The sequence below is a fragment of the Rhinoderma darwinii genome, chromosome 3 (genome assembly GCF_050947455.1).
Source record: "Rhinoderma darwinii isolate aRhiDar2 chromosome 3, aRhiDar2.hap1, whole genome shotgun sequence".
Lineage (NCBI taxonomy): Eukaryota > Metazoa > Chordata > Amphibia > Anura > Rhinodermatidae > Rhinoderma > Rhinoderma darwinii.
The window spans coordinates 301354972-301378508 of NC_134689.1; positions in this window are offsets into that span (position 1 = coordinate 301354972).

The following is a 23537-nucleotide window of genomic DNA, read 5'->3' on the forward strand; positions in this document are numbered from 1 at the left end:
CTGCGGTCAGGGTCCTTAAAACCCGAGCCATAGACTTTTTACGGCTCGGGTTTTAACTTGCTGCCCGCGCGATCGGGCAGCTGAATATCGGGTCTCCGGCTGTCAGTGACTGCCGGGGACCCTGAGGAGAGGATAGAAGCAGCTTTCACTGCTTCTGTCTTCTCCGATGTGTTTTTACACAGCGTTCAATGAACGCTGTGTATAGGAATAGAGACAGCAGCAGCGGCGCTGTCTCTATTCCTCCCGGTGATCATGTGACAGGTCACATGATCGCCGGGTCCCGTTAGTGACAGACTGCTGCTGGGTCTTACAAGACCCAGCACAGCCCTATTAGTGACAATCGTCACTATGAGAGGGCTGATTTCCCCTGTAACTGGGGCTGCTGTGCAGCTCCAGTTACAGTGGAAAAGATGGTGTAAAAGAAAGAAAATATATATAAAGTTCCCCAAAGGTCTTCTTTGACCTTTGGGGGACAGACCATAGTAATAAAAAAATAATAAAGTAAAGTGCAAAAAAAAATTAAATAATAAATACACATAAAATACCCACCCCAAAAAAACATGTTCCCCCTGCCAATCATTGTTGTAACGCTAGCGCTGACCCAATTACCCTAATATAGACATGTAATATATAAAAATTTACGGTAGACAATGACGATCACAAATAAAAGGTCTATTTTAGGTTAAAACTATGTTATTACCCCAAAAAAATAGCTGAAACGTAAAAAAGCTTATTTTTTTACTATTATTTTCAAACTTTATGAATAAAAATTCTAAAATCGCAAAAAAGGTGTGTATAAAAATGATAAAAAATGAAACCTGCATTGTCTACGGAAAAAACGTCGCAAAAATCACGTCGTTAGCCCAACAAATAAAAACGTTATAGCCATTTAACTAACGCGTGCTAAAAATGGCTAAACGGTGTCTGGTCCTGAAGGCGCAAAATAGCCCGGTCCTGAACTGGTTAAAGATCCATTCACTTTCTTTTTTGAGCAATGCCAGATCTAAATCTCCCCTTCTAATGCCATGATTAAGAACGCAGATCGCGTTCGAAATGCGTAGGCTCAGGCACAAATCCTGACTACTTGCATCTTGGGACTGCGTCTCCCTTTCGATTTTACTATTTTTTCAAATAAACATGGGACTCTCATTTCCCTTTTAAATCATCATCATCAGCGCTGGATCATTCTCTTCTCTATATTGCTAATAGATCACATACTTTTCCTTCTTCCCCTTCCTTCAAACATATAGCTTTAATGGGTGGTGCACGACAATGTGATCTGTTGATAATCTTGTGAGATAGGTGGTCATCCACACAATTCCTTATTGAATTTCTTTACAATTGTTTAGATATTTACTGACATTTTTTAATTGTAGTCTAATTACTGTAGTTCCTGATCGAACAAAAGGGTTTAGATTAATATTAGGTGGATCCTGTGTGTCAGAGACACACAGCACCTGCTCTCAGCCGAGCTGTCTGTTTAACTGAACTGACAGAACAGCTTCTATGTATATAGGATAGCTGTATCGTAAAAAGGAAAAAAAAAAATAATAAGTGCTTAAAAACACTAAAAATATTCATTTAATAAAAAATAAATAAAAAAAAAACTATTAAAGGTGTATATAGCCTTTAAAGGGTAACTAAATGTTCAACAAACTTCTGACATGTCATAGTGATATGTAAGAAGTTTGGATTGGTGGGGGTCTGAGCACTGAGACCCCCCACTAATCGCTAAAATGCTCAGCCGCTTAGTTTCTGTTCGTCTTTTTCCGGAAAGCTGATGTATCGGAGTACGGCTCATAGACTTTCTATTGAGCCCGTACTCCGATACATTGATTTCCAGAAAAAGCCGAACAGAAACGAAGCGGCTGAGCGCTCACACAAGCGTTTCTGCTCCTTCGTTCTAGCGATTGATGTGGGTCTCAGTGCTCGGACCCCCACCAGTCAAAACTTCTGACATCTATGACATGTCAGAAGTTTATCGAATGTTTAGTTACTCTTTAAGGTTAAAATAGTTTACGCCTGGAATCTAAAGGCATTCATTTGTATAATTGATTGCATGGAATTCACATAACCATATTAAGTGTGACCAGTCTGAACATAATTTGCTTGCAAGGGAGTGTGGGGAGGACTCTTTAAAAACTCTACATGCTCTATTTCTAAAGGCAGTACTACCAATATACTGTGTTTACTGCAATTCTTTTTCTCTGGTATTTTTACAGTGCCAGCATATTCCACAGCATTGTGCATAGCATTTAATAGGACATACAATACTGCAGTATGTTGTTTTACAATGGTGTTTACAATGAGAACTACAGTCCCTTTGCAGTTTTTCCGAATGCTCTACCTCATTTTGCTTTCTTATAGGATAAATGATTCAAAACATAATTTTTACCTCATCAGTGGTCTGGAGAGGGGAAAAGACAGAAGTTGAGGGTAGAAGAAGCTTATATAGTTGTGTAGTGGAAAAAGGGTTAATGCTAAGGGAAAAACTTAAGGGTAAAACTTAAGGGAAAAACTAATGTACACTCTCACTTTCACTCGGCACATGCATAATGGGAGGAAAAAGATCATTTGGTCTAGCACCCTATTTAAAACCAACACAGATTCCTTAAAGATGAACTAAACCAGAAGTCTGCAGGTTATTTAAGAGGTAGTGCCATCAGAACAACCCCTGTCTATATACTCGGGTAGGGCATATGGACGGCATACAGGGCGTCAACCACTTGGGTCCCACTCTATGATCAGAGAGCCACTTGGGCTATCAAAGCAGGGGAAGGAGATGCTGTTTGCAGAAGGTCTCAGGGCCAAACCCACTGCCGCTCTCACTGCTTCAGCATTTATATCAATAGGATTGTCTGTGATGAGACAGAATAAAACATACACATAGCTCCCAACCGTCCCGGATCCGACGGGACAGTCCCGGTTTTCAAACGCTGTCCTGCCGTCCCGGGAGGTTTGAAAAGTGTCCCGCTATGCCCCGTTGAGTCACGGACTCAGTCTCCCTGTGGCCAGTCACGCCCCCCCTCCCCTCTCCTCCCCTCCGTAAGGTCAACGTGTATGTGTGTCTGCATGAGTTTATGTCTCTTTGTAAAAGTGTGTGTTCAATATTAAAGTAGAACAGATAAAACGAAGATATCTGTGCTTCCCCCTATATACTCTGCTTCCCCTATATATCCTGCTGCCCCCTATATACCCTGCTGCCTCTTATACACCCTGCTGCCCCTTATATACTCTGCTGCCCTTATCTATATATATATATGCCTCTGTGTGTGTGTTTATATGTGTATGTGGGTATAGTTATCATCTACGTTATCTGTACTCAGAGAGTTATCACTGTGTTATCTGTGGTGTTACATAGGACTGCAGGTGACATCTACTACATTATCTGTACTGTGTATATATGGGTCTGTTTGTGAATGTGTCTTTGTGCTTCTATATAGAAGCACTTTTATGTATTTGTATATGTCCCTGTCTGTGTATTTATCTGCCTGTGTGTGTGTGTGTGTGTGTGTGTGTGTGTGTGTGTGTGTGTGTGTGTGTGTGTATATGTGTCTGTACGTCTATACATTTACCTGTATGTATGTATATATTCCAGAATGTGTGTATGTATATTTGCCTGTATGTCTAAATATCTGTCTTTACATATTTCCAGCATGTGCATGTCTGTATATGTGGCTAATTTTCGGTTTGTGTAAGGAGTGGCAATAGAGAGTCCCGCACAGGGCACCATCCAACCTAAGGCCGACCCTGTTTACATTGACCTTACTCACTGCAGGCTGCTCACGAGTCACGGTCTTACTGTGGTCAGACCGAGACTCGTCAGCTACCTGCGCCCAGAGTGAGTGCATCGCAACATTGTTATGTGTGCCCAGAGTGAGGGCGCAGGACACGCGCTCAACAGGCAGCACGACACCGAACCACCGGTCAGTAAAAAGACAGACTACTGTGAGTAGTGAAAAGTGTGACAATTAAGGTAAAAAAAACAAAAAAAACACAGTGCCTGGAGACACTAGCGTTTCTAAAATCATAAATTGAATGACATTGGAGTTAAAGGGGTTTTCTCAAAAACATGTATCCCTAATCCACAGGATAGGGAATACAAGTATGATCACTGGGGGTCTAACCACTGGGACCCCCAGCGATGAGGAGAACGGGGAACCGAAAGCCCCCCCAAGTGCTCCATAACAATGGAGCGCTAGTGTGCATGCTCGACCATTAATGGAGCGCTGGCCGAGCATGAGCACCAGCGGTCCATTCTTATGTAGCACATCGGGGGACTTTGGTCCCCCGTTCTCCTCATCGCTAGGGGCCAAAGTAGCTGGACCCCTAGTGATCACACATTTAACCCCTTATCCTGTGGATTAGGGATACACGTGTTTGTGGAAAAACCCCTTTAATTTGTAATATATCATGTTTCAGATCCTTATTTGGTCACGTGCTGCTGCAGCCAATCGCTGGCCTCAACAGTGATCATGCCATGTACGACATGTGACCGCTGAAGCAAGCTACTCACTGCAGCTATGGGGGGTATTATAATGTTTGGGGCAGCTATGCAGCACTTTACTCTATGGGGGCATCTATGTGGGCATTATACTGTACGGGTGCAACTATGGGGCCATTATATTGTGTGGGGGCAGGTATGGGGCATTATACTGCATGGGAGGTAGTATGGGGGCATTATACTGTGTGAGACGCACTTGGGGTATTATACTGTGTTGGGGCAGCAATGGGGGCATTATACTGTGTGGAGGGTCAGCTATAGGGGCATTATACTGTGTAGGAGTTCTATGGGACCATTATACTGTGTGGGCTGAACCGGGTGTGTATGGGCGGGATTGGGTGGGGTGGAAAAATTTGCTACATGCACCGCTTCAGTTGTCCCTCTTTACGAAACTGATAAGTCGGGAGGCATGCATACAGCATAAAACAGCTACCAATATCACCTATAGATATTTATATAAATGTTTTTGGAGACGTGAAATAAAATCATAATGATGGTAGCCATTTTCTTTGCCTTCATGTCACTTGTTCACACTGAAGAACACTACAGTCAGCTTCCTCTCTGCCTGAAATGGCTGATAACAGGGAATAAATTACATGCAACTGCATAGCAAGTAAAGATGAGATATACTTTACATGTAGTGGTCCTTAAAATAATAGTTTTTACATTGCCCAGCTCCACAGTGTCATTTTTTAACAGGACCCCTTAAACAACATAACAATGAAAACGGTCATGTTTTGTGACATCTGTGAAGCCAGGGGTTCATTCCTTGAATAGTTTCGCAGTTGGCACTCTCAGAGGTTAATACATAACCTACAGTGTATTTGACTGCTCCAACTGCCTCACCACAGCTATATATTCCTAGGCTTACAGCCAAGAGGTTTAAAGCCCACGTGGTCATTTGGCAATCCCTTTCCCAGTAAAAGCTTCATCTCTGTTCTAAATTTAGCCGCTCACCGCAGGAGCACAGAATGTAACTGGATTGTTTCAGGCGAAGGAACATTCTCTTTCACCATCTCATCCAATGTGTTAATTACTAGTTTTTAAGATTCTTTTTTTTTTTTTTTTACCATCAAGCTACAGATTTCCTTCCTATTTCCATGTCAGCTGTCGTTCCTCTATGATTTTGCAGTAGGTGTTTGGTTTGGGGTTAGTGAAACTGGTATTATACATTTGACTATTGCACAATAACTTCCTACAGGTACAGGCCAATGAGCTGCTGACATCGCCCAGAATATAAGAATTAGGGAAATATTCCTTTCTGTAACCTGCCTAAGGGATATCAAACAAGAGCTGTGATTTTAGTAAGCAACAACTATGGCTGTATCTATTTTTAGACAAAGAAAATGAGAGTCTGTTCTGCATAAATTAAATTCTATCTTTTGCAGCTCTAGCGAAGAACTCTTATACATGTAACACAAAAGCAGAAATCGATTCAATATGATAATATTTTATATGGATGCCCTATTAAAGAGGACTTGTCATGTGCCCAAAAATGTTAATATGCTGCCATACCTGCATTGCTCCATTTATTTTGAGTGACCTGCTCTAGCCAGCATCTATTTGGACAGGCCATCAGTATTTGCCAGTAGGGCTGGCATCCCTGGAATTATCACTTTGCATTTGTTAGGTCTCAAACCTTTTAAAATGTTTGTTTAGCTTTGAAATAGGTATTTGTCTTTAAAGAGTACCTGTCACCTCTCCTGACATGTCTATTTTAGTAAATATTTGTGTTCCCCATAACATAACAATTTTTGAACAAATTTTCTTAGAACTCTATGTTGTGTTATTCGTCTGTTATTCCTCCTGGAAATTTATGAATAAATTGACAACTGGGTGTTACCATTCCCATTGTGAAAGGGGCGTGTCCCTACACAGTCTCATTCTGCTAGCACGTATTGGACAGTATCAGTCTGTGTAGACCCACCCACAACTGGTTACATCCTGTTGTCAATTTATTCATAAATTTCTAGGAGGAATAACAAAAGAACGGCACAAAGTAGAGTAAAGAAAATATACTCCAGAATTGTTATTTCATGGGGAATACAATTATTTACAAAAAACTTACATTGCAGGAGAGATAACAGGTTTTTCTTAAAGGGACTATACCTGTATTAAAAAAAACAAAAGCATTTCATGCACAATTTCCTGGTAAATCAGTTTTTATTGAAAGAATAAGTAATAACAACAAAGTTAAGAAAGTTACAATGGGACTCAATTACATCAAAGTCATACTGTAAACAATCAGAAACGAGAAGTATAGAAACTGACCAGCTGTAAATAAAAAGATGTGGGTTGGGGAGAAAGGAAAAAAAAAAAGGGAGGACAGTAGGGTACAAGGAGGAAGAAGTAGAAGCAAAAAGGCATACGACCATAACCTCTAACCAATTATTCAGCAAACCAAGACTGCATGTCGGTCGAGGAGCAAAATATCAAGTCTCAGTAAAAGAGTCATAACAATCCCTATTAGGGCTTATTCAGACGAACGTACAGTATATTACGTCCGTACAACGTGCGTGATTTTTCACGCGCCTCGCACGGACCCATGTTAGTCAACTCGTATGTCCGCTGCGTAAAACTCACAACATGTCCTATATTTGTGTGTTTTTCGCGCATCACGCACCCATTGAAGTCAATGGGTGCGTGAAAATCACGCGCAGCACACGGAAGCACTTCCGTGTGACGTACGTGATTCGCGTAACAGCAGTAAAAACTATGAATGAAAACAGAAAAGCACCACATGCTTTTCTGTTTACAAACATACAGACAGAGTGTCATAATGATGGCGGCTGCGCAAAAATCACGCAGCCACGCATCATATGCTGCTGACACACGGAGCTGTTATGTACCTTTTGCGCGCGCAAAACGCACACGCTCGTGTGAATCCGGCCTTAATTGCAGTTAATTCTTCCATCTGCATTATACGATTCAAACAATACACAAATTCCATTCTGGAAGGGATCAAGCACAACTTCCAATACCGTAGGATTGTGGCTTTAGCGGGTCCAATAAAGTGACGGAGCAATTTTTTTTATGCCTCAGGAATAGCCCCTAATAAAAGGGACAGCAATGCCATTTTAGGAGTGGGTTTAAAAAGGACCTGTCGTCTTCCCAAAAAACTGCAGCTGACATCTCAGTTAGATTGAAGTTGCCTCACCGATTCTGCCAGTTTTGTTTTTTTGTCTTCTAGCCCCCATCGTTGCTGAGATATCGGTGCCATTAGTTTTGATGCCCGATATGCAAATAAGGCCTTGACTGTCAAGTGGGTGGATAACACCTGTCACTTGAAAAGGGGTAACCACCCACTTGACAGTCAAAGGCCTCATTTCATATCGGACACCAGAACTAACGGCACCGATATCTGAGGAACGGTGGTGGCTAAAAGAAAAAAAAGGAAAGCATCAGAATCTGCGAGGCGCCTGCAATCTAACTGAGATGTCACCTGCAGGTGAAAGGTCCTCTTTAATCAAGCCACCACATACAGCATTATATAGAGAAAAGATCGCCTTCCAGAAGGGTTGGAGGATTGGTCATTCCACCATATGTGATTATGAGCGCCTTTGTCGGTGAAGCAACGCCAGCAGGTATCAGACAATATCAGAAACCGCTTTTGAAGAGTTACAGGTCACCTGTACCAGCGGGACACAATTTTATAGTTCCGCTCTTGACACCTCCCTAGATATGTTGGATTTATCAGTATGCACAATTTCCTAATACTGAATGCAGAACTCATGGGTGTCTGTTACATTTTTTTGTCAGTCTGCCAATAATTCTGGATTATTTCCATCAACAGGAGTAAAAGCCACGTTACAATTGCATAGGTTGGTTTGATATTCCTGTATACATGTCGGACACGTGAAGGCCTGTATTTACAGAACCACACATCTTACAATTTCCTTTTTGAACATTGCCAACTGAAACTGGTAAACACTACTAGGGTGGTCACTAATACCTGTTCTTTGCCAATGCTGCATTAACTGATCTCTCCCCATCATCCGCAGCTATCTACTTTCTTTCTTCCTATCCTCCCATACTCTACCTATTTTCCCAAGTAACCTCGAATTGTGCCTAGTCAAGCTTCAAAGAGTGCCCAACCAACCCCTGTTCTGCAAGATAAGATTTATAGAGCATTTCCTTAATTCATATAAGGACTTGTAATCAGCTTTTTCTGTAGTGATTGACAGACATTGCATTTCATATACTTATTGCGACACTGTAATGATAGCCTATTGGGGGAGTATATCAACAGGTTTACACCAGTTTTTTGTTGTAAAAAAAAAGTAGCACATTTTGGCGTGCACCATTTTTGCGCTAAAATTTTGGACTCTAATTTTCTCACCACTTTCGGAAAGTGGTGAGAAAGAGGTGGGGTTTAGCCAAAGGGGGCAGGGCCTCAGCCGGTATAACAGATGTATCATATTTTGCCCAGAAGTTATGGTTTAAATCTACACCTCCTCATAGTAGGTGTAGATTTGCATTTCTGTTGCACGGACAGTGAAAGATATATTAAGAGGTGTGCACCAATTTAAATTAGTGTAGTTAAGTAGTAAATTAGTTTAAGATTGGTGTTTGACAATCCCGTCTTAATATATTTCCCACTATGTATTCCTGCAGCCCTAATCCTTCTGTATACTACCAGATTGCTTCAGTCCCTGATTCTACCATTAAAGTTCTGATTATGATCACTGCTGCATCTTAGAAACCAGTGGGAAAACAGTCTTCAATGGTGGTCTGCCATGGTAATCTAATATGAACCTCTATACAGCAAGACAGTACAGATGTGTACTTTCTTAAATTATTCTAAACCCAAAATATCCCGAGATGTATGGCGCGAGATTTTAAACAAACAAATAAAAAACAGTATACCTCCGACAGATACCTATATCATATGCCATCTGTCAGCCGTCCTTCACTTATAAACTCCTATGTTAAAAAATGTGTAGACTTAATCTATACATTTTTATCAGTGGTTGGCAGTGAAGGATGCCTCTGACAGATGCAATTCTTAATCCATCTGTCACCCATAGACTCCCTTGTTAAAAAAAAACATATAAGTCTAACGTATATGGTTTTTTTACAGGATGGCTGTGATGGATGCCTCTTATGAATGCCATCTGTCGCCCATAGACTCCCACGTTAAAAAAATACTTATGCTTTTAATGTATATGTTTTTTTAAAGGATGGCTGTGATGGATGCCTTTGATAAATGCCATCTGTCGCCCATAGGCTCCCATGTTAAAAAATAGTAATACTTTTAATGTTTGTTTGTTTTTGTACAGGATGGCGCAAGATTTTATTGAATTGGTATCATGACAAATTGTATATCTTAACACAATTTAAGAAAAGTTAACGATGGACGCATCTGTATATTACAAGTGTTTGCCACCACCATCCTAGCCCGATCCCCATAATATAAAGTACAAGAACATAAAATGTCCCAGTATGATCGTAGGATGTGTTTTGTGGAAACCTGAGAGTAATCAGTTGTAAAATTATTAAGGCTTCGTTCACATCTGTGTCGGGGGTTCAGTTCCTGGGTTCCCCTGACGAAATGGTCAGACGGAACCCATGAACGAAACGCCCGACGCAGATGTGAACGAAGCCTAAAAGATGTACGTTTTTGAGTTTTCCAATTTAATTGCGGGGAGGGGTGTTCCCTGAGGAAGATTTAATCTGTGCACCTTCTACTTTCTCCCACTTGCCAAAAACAAAGATCCTCCTCCAAGATTGGTAATGCTGCACAGCTCTGGAGGTCTTGAGACAAAGGTAGGAAAAAGACCCTTACATTAATACACTATTTCTCCAAGTGTTGATTCTGAAATCAGAAATCTAACAAATAAATAATTGATAAACTGTTGACCAGCACATACCAAAAATCACTAAACTGAGCCTGGATGGCAGTAGGCGATATTTAGAGAACTTCTCTATGAGAGATTGTATTTTGAGAAAAAATATCTCTTCTCTTTTTCCTGCACCAGGGAGGGTGGAAGGGTGGGTTATATTGGTCATGAAATTATTTTTTTTAGGTGGAGCTTTGCTATATTTTAGGATTGGTTTCTCTGTGCTTCTTTATCTTTTTTTAGTTTTTGAATTGTTAGGTGTATTTATCTCTGTTTTAGAAGATCTAATAAGGATTTTTTTTTAAAAAGGAACCTGGTCATTGAGACCCACATCTGCCCCAATGCGCTAAGTAAATATTTAATTCAGGATATCAAGCGAAGCTCCAGTAAAAATAACAGAATGTTTTTTGGTTAGCAGCAAAATGAGCAGGCAGTGAATGACAACACAAGATCTCCATAGATCCAGCATTGTGACATTGAATAGAAGTGCTTCTGTCAGGCAGCTAATCTAATAGTATACCTGATATAGATCAACTTTTCTATTTAATTACTGTTAAAATGTTGTTGCTTTATCCATGCAAATTCTATGTGAATTTACTGCCACTAGGTGTCTTCCTTCCTGTAATCTGCTGTGTACCACTGTTGTCAAGCAAAATCTGTCTCTAGCTACAAAGCAAAATTGACGGACTGCAGAAGGTGTCTCTTTAATCCTGCTCATAGAAGTCTATGGAGACGGCAGAGGAGGAGGGGTGACCAGAGAGAGAAAGTGACACAAACACGCTGCCTATACAAGTCTATAGAGAAGGGAGGGGGAGCAGAGTGAAAAAGACACAGACAGACGTGTGCAGCAGCTTTCTGGTAAGTTATATCTTACCCCAGTGCTGGATTCTTAGCTACACTACTCATTACTGCTGTATAATGTCCTTCATGCTGCTACTTTTATATAAATATAAATATATATATATAGAGAGAGAGAGAGAGATAGGAGAGCAGTATTCTCCTCTTTTCTGTGTGCTGTGTATAGAAGACAGTCCCCTGAAAAGTTAGGCTGCAAAAACAGAATGCATTTAGGAATCCTAACTAGGTGTAACAAAAGAGCCTTTGGCTATCGGAATACAATATTTATATTTTCTCTTCCCCATGACCTGCCTAGGTAGAGTCGTGTGTTAACCTTAAACCATACTATCCCCCACCCCCATTTAGTAACGACACATGACACCGAGGTTGGATGTGAAATGGCCACAGCAGCCGTTTATTAATTTCACAGTTTTATAAAAACAATTTAAATCCGAAACATTCGGATAACTAGTTAGGAATCCACCAGAGAATTCCTCCTAATAATTCACATGACCCAACATGGGTCAGAATCATAAATAACAATTAAACGTTAACATTAACCCGAGCAGAGGAAGTCCTTGAAGCCCCTTCAGATGTTCCTTTCAAGAACACACCGAATTAGCCATCTGCAAACCACTAATTACCTCCAGCCGTAAACCAGCTCGGAAGCACCGTTCACCTCTGCAGATGGCTCCAACCACTAGAAGTCCACTTCAAGGGGATAACACCCGATGAAGCCCTCAAGTGATATACCGACCACTAGAAGTCCACTTCAAAGGGATAACACCCGATGAAGCCTTCAAGTGACATACCTTCTACCAGAAGACCACTTCAAAGGGATAACACCCGATGAAGTCTTCAACCATGTACCTTTTTTGGGGGACGCATACCCCCGATGCGACCCCCCCACCATTTTGTACTGACTGGCCTCAAGGACTCCCCCCGCCACCGCGAAACAGGCCTTGACCACCTTAAGCCTGTGAGTTCCTCCACACCACCACCGCCCTTTCTATGCCTTCTGCTATAGCCAAGCTCCAAATATCAATGCCAACCTCGGTCAGATGAACCCCGTCACTCCTCCAGAAATTCCCCAATCCTGACTCCAAATCCCTATGCCTCACGCAAATGCCCCCGTTCTTTGCCACAAAACGGGACACCGCCCGGTTAACTTTTATCCGAGCCTTATTGACTCTCTCCACCGATCTAGCTAACCGCCAATGCTTCCTTGGGACTATGTCCGACCACACTACCACCAACTTGGGATAAGATACCCACAAACACAACAAATCATGTTTGATATCCCGCACCAACTCACGAAAAGGGCGGACTCCTAAGTCATTCCCACCCACGTGCAACACTAAAACCTCCGGAACCCTATCAAGCCGCACATATGTCTGGAATTCCGCCAACACCCTGTTCCACGACATACCTCTAAACCCCAGCCAATGCACGACCGCATCCTGTCGCGGAATGCGCAACTGGCGACCATCCGGGCGGACGTCCGCCCTCAAAGCCCCCCAGTGCACGTACGAATGACCCATCAACCACACCAGACAAGGAGGCGAATCTGAAACGGAAAACACAGTTAGGCACCACCATATAACATTTGCAAGCATAAACAACAAAATTACAACATATGGGGGCGGACATAGGACTTAAACCTTTTAGACTCCCAACGACCAATACGCCTCACCCCCTCATCATCCAACCCCCAGCGCCCTGCTTCCGTTGCTGCGCCAATCCGGAAGGAATGAGATGAATATGAGCCTGCTGCAACCCCAACCGCCGTCAAACATTTTTTAAAAACAGCTCCAAACTGAAACCTGGACAAGAACGACCCGTCCACATGACGTAACAAAGGCAAATCTGGAGACCCCCTGTTTTTTGTAAAACCCCGCATGCACTCTACTGGGCACATGACCGACCCCGGGAGAGCGAACAAAACTATCAGTTTTCCCTTCCCTAATTGGTCAGTTTTTGATCTACGCAACCATACCTCCAACCGATCTGCAAAAAGGCTCACCTCCCCAGATCTCAGCCCCCCTGCCTGTTTAGTACTTGGCGACACCAACTCACCTACTCTAAATGCTCCGAAGAACGCCAACGAGAAAGCCAACCGAAACAAATCCATTTCATCTGAAGAACGACATACCGATGCCAATGAACCGCCCAACAAGCCCAGCAAAGCAAACGACACCGGCCTTCTACTATCCGCCTCCACCCTACCTCTGCGCAACCCCTTCAAAGCCTGTGATACCAGAAATTCCTTCGATACATCCCGCAAGCCCCGCAACTTAAGCCCAAACGCCACCGCGGATATAAACCGGTTCACCTTCGCTACTGAAAACCCCCCCTCCCAGGCATCCCCTAACCAATACAAAAGTGCCACCAACCTGTCTCTATCCGTATTGACATCACCCAACTCTCTTACCCACTCCTCCCACTGCCTCCAACAAGCAGCATAAGCCCTCCACGTCGTGCGCGCCAAAGACCTTTGTAACAGCTGCTCTACGGGACCGATACCAGATCCCATAGATGATCCGGACACGCCAAACCGAGACGTTCCGCCCCCGGGGCCAATTCCCGAAACCGGTCCCACTGCGAGCGAGAAAGAGCATCAGCAACACAATTCCGTACACCCGGGACATGCACCGCCACCACCCACGCGTTCAGCGACAAACACACCAACACTAAATGTCGCAACAATTGAACTACCGGAGGAGAGGACGCCGTGATGTTATTAATGGCAAGCACCACCCCCATGTTGTCGCAGTAAAAACGGACCTTCTTATCCCTGAGCCTGTCCCCCCAAATGGTAGCCGCCACCACGATGGGAAACAGCTCGAGCAGGGCCAGATTCCGCGTCAATCCACTGGACACCCAGCTAGCCGGCCATTGACCTGCGCACCACGGACCTCCCCCGTAAGCTCCAAAGCCACCCGCCCCAGCCGCATCCGTGAAAATATTCAGATCACTCGTATCCTGCGCTGGGGCCATCCATAGCGAGCGACCATTGTACTGGCCCAAGAAGTCATCCCAAACCTGAAGATCAGCTCGGTGCTCCTCCTTGAGCCTCACAAAATGATGCGGCGCCCGCACTCCCGCCGTTGCCGCCGCCAACCTTCTACCAAACACCCTCCCCATCGGCATAATCCGGCAGGCGAAATTCAACTTCCCCAGCAGCGACTGAAGCTCCCTCAGCGACATTTTCTTCCTTCTACAAGCCCGTCGCACCTCCAGCCTCAAAGCACCCAACTTATCCGCCGGAAGCCGACACTCCATTGCCACCGAGTCAATTTCGATTCCCAAGAAAGAAATCGTCGCTACCGGGCCCTCCGTTTTTTCCGGCGCCAAAGGGATCCCAAAATCCCTCGCCACCTTCTGCAGGGCATGAAGCAAGTTACCGCAAACCGGCGAACCCCCCGGGCCAACGCACAAAAAATCATCTAAGTAATGGATCAACGAATCGACCCCGGATACTCCCCTCGTTACCCACTCCACGAAGCTACTAAACGCCTCGAAGTATGCACAAGAAAGAGAACACCCCATCGGAAGGCACCGATCCACGTAAAAGGCCCCATTCCAAAAACAACCCAACAGCCGTTGGCTTTCTGGATGGACCGGCAACAACCTGAACGCCGCCTCGATGTCGGTTTTTGCTAGCAGCGCCCCCGGACCCGCAGCCCGCACTAACCCCACCGCCCTATCGAATGAGGTATAAACTACGGAACACAACTCGTGATCAATCCCGTCATTTACCGACGAACCTTTGGGATACGATAAATGTTGAATCAAACGAAACTTTCCGGGCTCGCGTTTAGGGACAATACCCAAAGGGGACACAACTAAATCTTTTACCGGCGACTCCACAAATGGCCCCGACATGCGCCCCAACGAAACTTCTTTTAACAACTTTTCCGACACGACTTCCGCATGCAAGTAAGCCGATTTTAAATTTCTCCGCGTAACCGGAACCTCATAAGGAGGCGGAGGAATAACAAAACCAACACTAAACCCTTCATAAAGCAACTTAGCTGCCGCCCTATCCGGATACTCATTTAGATAAGGGGCCATCCTTTCCACCCTCACCGGCGACACCCCCTTGACCAGCCCCGTGCTGGTTCCCGGACCTCTTTTTCCGCAGACATTTTGCCGCCCCGTGTGATGCACCATTACACTCGGAGCACACGTGCTTGAACTTGCACGTGGCCCCAAACTTGCACTGGCCTTCATTGAATTGCCAGCAAAACCCCGCCTTTCCCCCGCCGCTTGGTCCACTCTGACTAGTCTGGCCTCCCTGGCCACCGCTCCCGGGAAAGGGCTGCCTAACCGGAGCCGTAACCCGTAACCAGAGAGCAATATCCTTCTGGTCCCACCGAATCGCCGGCCGAACCGCCTTCCGCTGACGGAATTGCTCATCATATCGCAGCCACGCCTGACCCCCATACGCCCTATGAGCCTCCCCAATAGCATCAAAATAACAAAATAACGCCGAACAATTTTCCGGCGCCTTTTCCCCTATCACACTAGCCAATATGGCGAACGCCTGCGACCAATTAACGAACGTCTGCGGGATAAGCCTATACCGCCGCCGTTCCTCCTCGTCCTTTTTACTCTCATCCCGCTTGCTCTTATCCAAATTGAATTTAGCCAGCGGCAAGAGAGAAAAAATTTCAACATATTCATCTTTCCAGATCCGATCACGCACCTCCTGCTTTAAATGCGCCCCCCAACGGACCCTCAAAACAAACATACACCTCCCCCCGAGCACGATCGTCCATGCGCACTCGGTCGCCGTCCTTCTGTGCCTCAGTCTGCACCGACACCGCGACCGCCTCTCTAACCGCCACCACAGGACGCGCCTGCAACGATCCCACTTCCCTGGGGCCTTCCCAAACTACCGCAGGGGACACTTCCGTTACTACCGGCGCCGCGGCCCTATCCAGGCGCCCCACCAGCTCCCGTAAGCAACCCACTAAATCTGCCAAACCCGCTCCGTCGCGTCCTCCCGCGCCACTACCGGCCCCCGATGCTATGCTAGCAGCCCCCCCGCCGACACCCGACATAAAAATCGCTGGATAAGACAATAATGGAGTTATACACTCACCGGGCTGCACAGGCGCTGTGTTCCCGTCAGCCGGACCATCCTGACCTCGACGATAGACGTCCAGTTCACCTTCCTCCAGTTCTTCTCTCGCCGACGACTGTCCCTCCCAACGACCTCTTCGGAAAGGGGATGAGGACGCGCTGACCGATGGGCCGGCAACCTGCCGCCCGACCGCCGGGACCCAGACTTCCGACCGGACCTGTTGCCTCGACGTCGCTGCAGATCTAGTCGTCCGTCTAGACGATCCTGACGAAGCCTGCCCCCTGGCCGGAACATCACCATGCGGGGCGGCCGTACCTTGCTCTCGACATCTTCCATCTGATGGGGGAGGGGTGACAGGGAGCCCAGCCTGCGACTCCCTGCTTACCGCCGGACCCCGTCGCGGCCTGGGATTCCTGCCAGGACGCAGGGCCTGGGAAGGGGCGGTCCTCCCAGCTGCCTGGCCTGCAGCGTCCGGGATCGGGCTCCCTCTGCGACGCCGTGTCCGCGGGACTACCTCCGGACTCAGGCGCTCTGGAGGTCGGGACCGCCGAGAGGGACGGGTCGACACAGCCTGCATCGCCGTCACCCCTGCCACCGCTCTCTGCCTGCCCAGCGCAGGAGCGGTTGTTGCCGACTCCCCCCCCGCCGCCATAGCCATGCTCGTAGGGGGGCCGGGGGAGGGGAGCCTGTCCCTTACAACAGACCCCGAACGCCGTGCCCGACGTGGCGAAACGGCGTCCGGGATCCGCGTTAATGCAGCCACGGTCTCCTCCAGCCATCCGGGACCGTGGTGCACAGCAGCGGCGCGCAGCCGCTCTAAAATCAGGGCCTCTGCCATTACTAAAACACCGGGCAACGGGGAGCTTTGCTTAATGTGTGTTACTCCTCCCGCTGCTTCCGGCTCAATGCCGAGAAACAGCGGGAAGCGCAGTAACGGCCCCCCCGCCCCCCTTAACTCCTCCCCGTCCCTCCTTCAGCTCCTTCAACTTTCCCTGACCTCGTAACATTAACCCTTTCCCTACCAGGACGGTCATGTCGGCTTCCCTTAAGCCTGCAGCTGCGTCCAGCCTCTTCTGGAAACAGGTTTTTCCTGTGGGATTTGGACTGGGAGAAAACAGATGTTACTTCTGATCAGTGACAGTTAATATTTAACAGGTATAGGTTGTCTCTATAGTCTAACAACCTCAATCCATACATGTTATAGATCGTGTAAAATAATAGTTTTCAGTGTCCTGGAGTTTATTGAACTTCTTGTTAAGCACAGAAAAAAAAAAGAAAAACAGTGCTAGAATCAGAGAGGCAGCGCTATTCAGGTCAGATAACCAGTTCAACTTATATGACCTAGTGACATGTCCTCTTTAAAGAGGCTCTGTCACCAGATTTTGCAACCCCTATCTGCTATTGCAGCAGATAGGCGCTGCAATGTAGATTACAGTAACGTTTTTATTTTAAAAAAACGAGCATTTTTGGCCAAGTTATGACCATTTTTGTAGTTATGCAAATGAGGCTTGCAAAAGTCCAAGTGGGTGTGTTTAAAAGTAAAAGTCCAAGTGGGTGTGTATTATGTGCGTACATCGGGGCGTTTTTAATACTTTCACTAGCTGGGCATTCTGATGAGAAGTATCATCCTCTTCTCTTCAGAACGCCCAGCTTCTGACGGTGCAGATCTGTGACGTCACTCACAGGTCCTGCATCGTGACGGCCACATCGGCACCAGAGGCTACAGTTGATTCTGCAGCAGCATCAGCGTTTGCAGGTAAGTCGATCTTACCTGCAAACGCTGATGCTGCTGCAGAATCAACTGTAGCCTCTGGTGCCGATGTGGCCGTCACGATGCAGGACCTGTGAGTGACGTCACAGATCTGCACCGTCAGAAGCTGGGCGTTCTGAAGAGAAGAGGATGTTACTTCTCTTCAGAGCGCCCAGCTAGTGAAAGTATTAAAAACGTCCCGATGTACGCACATAATACACGCCCACTTGGACTTTTACTTTTAAACACACCCACTTGGACTTTTGCAAGCCTCATTTGCATAACTACAAAAATGGTCATAACTTGGCCAAAAATGCTCGTTTTTTTAAAATAAAAACGTTACTGTAATCTACATTGCAGCGCCTATCTGCTGCAATAGCAGATAGGGGTTGCAAAATCTGGTGACGGAGCCTCTTTAAGCTGGTCATTGACATAGGATAGGTGGTAGCTGAACGTTTGTTCAACTGGCAGCCCTAAACTCCCCAAATACTTCATCATTAGTTGTTATTTAGGCATGGAATACAGCCGGATCTTGTCTGCTAAAGCTTCTTCATGCCACATACCATGAACAGCATGAGTATAGCTCTACAATGGCCACAATGCCTAAAGGCATGGCACGGTGACCGGTATAAAGCAATACAATAATTTCACGGGGCCTTGAAGAGTTGCATTATTGTATAACAAAAATATATCATCCTGAAACACACAAAAAGTTCACAACTAGCCTAATAGTTGACTAAAGTAGGATCATTATAGAACATGAGGTCAATTCTTGAGCAGCCTTTTAACAGATTATCCAAATTACTGTAACTTTTAAGAGGGACTGGCAACAATAGTTGGAGATTGTTTCAAATGTTATACCAGACCACCTCAATAGTATTCATTTACATTTATGCTATTTAATTGCAATATGTTAACAGATTTAATGATAAAAAAAATTGCAAAAAAGATTGCACCAATTGTTTTGCATTAACTCATCAAAGAAAACGTTATCTGTGGAGTGATTTGGAACATTGCTGAACATATAGTGTTCACTATAGTGCAAATAAAACATTAGATACAGATCTGGCAAATACTTTGGTCTGAAAACAGTTTTCATTCATGGGGAACTATTGCTCTGATGTTCTGATGAATCAGTATAAGTAGGTCAGTCTAAAGACTAATTTAAAAGATATGTACTAATTCAAAAACAATGGTAACTTCAAAAGTTATACTGTATGTAACTGCACAGTGCATAATATAGAGCCTTGAGTAATATCATACGCAGATAACCATGGTCCAAGCTCTTCTGTATTCAATTTCTGTACATAACACTATAGTTTTGTTTTTGTAGGGTTATTCATCTATGTCTGAATCCAGTGCGTTTCCTCCGAACCTCAACTGGAAACTGCTAAAGTCTATCAATCCATAGTTCAAATCTCTGTCAATACCTGAAAATGTATAATTAATTTTTTGGGTTAAAGAGGTGCGGTCAACTGTCCTGACATGTCTATTTTAGTAAGTACTTACCTTCATGTAAAATGTTCTGGAGTACCTTTCCTCTGCAATACCTCTTGAAAATGTATGAATAAATTCAAAACTGGGTGATGCCCTTCCTCCTGTCCCTACACCTTCTGACAGTGTTCAATCAGTGCTGACAGTATAAAGGTCCCCGTACACGGCCCGTCCTGGGCCGTGTAAACAAGCAGCGATAAACGAGACGTCGTTGATCGGCGCTCATTTGCTCCTCTCACACGGAGCTATGGATGGGGACGAGCAGTCGTTACTCAGATCGCTCGTCCTCATACATTATTATCATGTCGGCAGCGCGTCTCCCTGTTTACACAGGGAGATGTGCTGCCGGCAACGATAATATTTTACACTTTTAAGGCTTATTCACATGGACGTATAATACATCCGTGCTACGCGCGTGATTTTCACGCGCGTCGCATGGACCTATGTTACTGAATGGGGCCGTTCAGACTGTCAGTGAATTTCACGCAGCGTATGTCCGTTGCGTGAAACGCATGACATGTCCTATATTTGGCCGTGTTTCGCGTAGCACGCACCCATTGAAGTCAATGGGTGCGTGCAAATCGCACTCGGCACACGGAGGCACTTCCGGGTGCCGCGCGTGATCCACGCAACAGCAGTAAAAACAATGAATGAAAACAGAAAAGCACCACATGCTTTTCTGTTTGTAAACATAAAAACAGAGTGTCATCATGATGCCGGCTGCGCGAAATCACGCAGCCGCGCACCATATGCTGATGACACACGGACCTTTTGCGCACGCAAAACGCAGTGTTTTTTGCGCGCGCAAAACGGACAAGCTCGTGTGAATGGGGCCTTAAATAGATTCAATCAGCAGATGATCGAGTTCGTTCAGCTGCTGATTGCTGCCCTGTTTACACAGGGCAATTATCGGAAATTATCGTTTGCCTGATTATTGGCCAGTGCAAAAGCGACTTTATACTGTGTAGAGAACATCCTATTGACAAGAGGAACGATAACGCATAGTTATCAATTTCGTAATACATTTGCAGGTAAAATAACATCGGAACGGCACTACACAGAGTTCTAAAAAAAGATGCTCCAGCATTGCTATTTCATAAGGAAAGGAAGTATTTACTAAAATAAGACATGTCAGGAGTGCAAACAGGTCCACTTTAAGGCCTAGTTCACACAGAGTTTTTTGGCGCTGTTTTTGATGCGATAACCGCGTTGGAAACTGCGCTGAAAAACGTCCGAAATTGCCTCTCATTGTTTTCAGAGGAAGACGGAGGTGTTTTTTTCCGCTCATGGGAAAAAAAGCAACGCGCTCTTTTAACCCGCGGTTCCGTCTCTGACCTCCCATTGAAATCAATGGGGGGCAGAGAACGTTTTTATCGCTGTGTTTTTTTTGCCGGCGGCGCTCAATGGCCGCGGCTGAAAATGGCACGTAAAACGCAGCGAAAACCGCAGCAAAGAGAGTGCAGGCTGGTCAAAATCTGTCCCAAAATTCCTGAAGGAATTTTGAGGCAGATTTTTCCTGCCTGCAAAATACTCTGTGTGAACCAGGGCTAATAACAATTAAAGTTAAAGAGGCTCTGTCACCAGATTTTGCAACCCCTATCTGCTATTGCAGCAGATCGGCGCTGCAATGTAGATTACAGTAACGTTTTTATTTTTAAAAAACGAGCATTTTTGGCCAAGTTATGACCATTTTTGTAGTTATGCAAATGAGGCTTGCAAAAGTCCAAGTGGGCATGTTTACAGTAAAAGTCCAACTGGGCGTGTATTATGTGCGTACATCAGGGCGTTTTTACTACTTTTAGTAGCTGGGCGTTCTGACGAGAAGTATCATCCACTTCTCTTCAGAACGCCCAGCTTTTGGCAGTGCAGATCTGTGACGTCACTCACAGGTCCTGCATCGTGTCGGCCACATCGGCACCAGAGGCTACAGTTGATTCTGCAGCAGCATCAGCGTTTGCAGGTAAGTAGCTACATCGACTTACCTGCAAACGCCGATGCTGCTGCAGAATCAACTGTAGCCTCTGGTGCCGATGTGTCCTCGCTCGTCCGACACGATGCAGGACCTGGGGCAGGAAGTGAGTGACGACATAGCGTGATCTCTCGAGAACACGCTGTGTGTCTGCACTGCCAGAAGCTGGGCGTTCTGAAGAGAAGTGGATGATACTTCTCGTCAGAACGCCCAGCTAGTAAAAGTAGTAAAAACGGCCCGATGTACGCACATAATACACGCCCAGTTGGACTTTTACTGTAAACACGCCCACTTGGACTTTTGCAAGCCTCATTTGCATAAATACAAAAATGGTCATAACTTGGCCAAAAATGTTCGTTTTTAAAAATAAAAACTTTACTGTAATCTACATTGCAGCGCCAAAAATGGTCATAACTTGGCCAAAAATGCTCGTTTTTTAAAAATAAAAACGTTACTGTAATCTACATTGCAGCGCCTATCTGCTGCAATAGCAGATAGGGGTTGCAAAATCTGGTGACAGAGCCTCTTTAATATCCATCATGTAATAGTGAATCTGCAGTGGCTATAGTTAGGTTTCTTATCTATGTCAGAATATCTTGGGGAAATGGAGAACAACAGATAAGTACACTTCAATTATAGATATAGAAACTTAAAGAGAACTTTCACCTCCCCATACATGTGCAGATGAATGCAGCATGTAATAGGCAGGGCTGCACAAACCCTGTCTCACTTTAAATTGTTTTCCTATCTTCCTTCGTTATTTACATATCAGTGCCGTTATATTTGGCGCCCGATATGTAAATAATCTTCTGAACTGTCATTTTTGTATCTAACTAAATGGCAAGGGGGCGTGATGTCTAAGCTCTGACACTGTCCAATCAGCTACGGACAGTGTAAGGGCGGATTGCGCTGTGTTCCCTCCCGCGAGCACACACACAGACTGAGAGAGCGCTCTCTGCAGAACCACCAGTCTGTGTGTGTTCTTGCAACACAACGCAAGCCGCCCTGACACTGTCCGTAGCTGATTGGACAGTGTCAGAGCGAAGACATCACGCCCCCTTGCCATTTAGTTAGATATAAATGCCGCATTGACAGTTCAGGGGCTTATTTACATATCGGGCGCCAAATATAACAGCACCGATATGTAAATAACATACATTTCTTAGGTGGAAATAATCCTTTAACTCAGGGGTGGGAAACCTTTTTTCTGCAAAGGGCCATTTCGGTATTTATAACATCATTCGCGGGCCATACTAAATTATCAACTTAAAAATTAGCCTGCTATATTTGCTCAAAAACGTAAGTTTTAATAAATATCCAGTGTGTGTGTCGTCAGCGACACGATTATTTTGCTTTGCGGCGGTCTGAGAAGGCCGCGGCTCACGGCAAATGCATTTAGGTCCTAACTCTACATGAGGTCTCAGATAAATTTCAACATTTTAGGAGCAGGAGGGCAGACGGAACCAATTAGTTTCATTCACTACTAGTGAATGAGGCGGCGGCGAATTGAGTGAAGTCGGTGCGTGTCGGCCCGGGAGTGGACCAATCCAGTCACCTGGCCTGAGTCACCTGACCTCACGTAAGTGACGTGAGGTCAGGTGACTGGACTGGTCCACTCCCGGGCCATCACACACCAACCTCACTCAGACCGACGCCGCCTCGTTCACTAGTATTGAATGACATTATTTGGCTCCATCCGCCCTCCTCCTGCTCCTAAATGTAAGTGACAGCACTCACATTTAGGAGCAGTAGGAGGGTGGATGGAGCCAAGTCGTGATTGACGAGGCAGCGGTCTGAGTGAGGTCCGTGCGTGCCGGCAGGGCCAGACCAAATGATTTTGCAGGCCAGATGTTCCCTACCCCTGCTTTAACTCATAGATAAACAGTTATAAGTGAGTTAGAATTTGGGTATTAGTTTAATGTTGGTGATAGACACAACAGAAATTTGGTAATATAAACCATAATGAGTGTTTTTATTAAAAGAACAATATAGAACATTTATCTGGGTATGCATCTTTGCATCTATACCTAACTCAAGCTGGCCATCATATCATA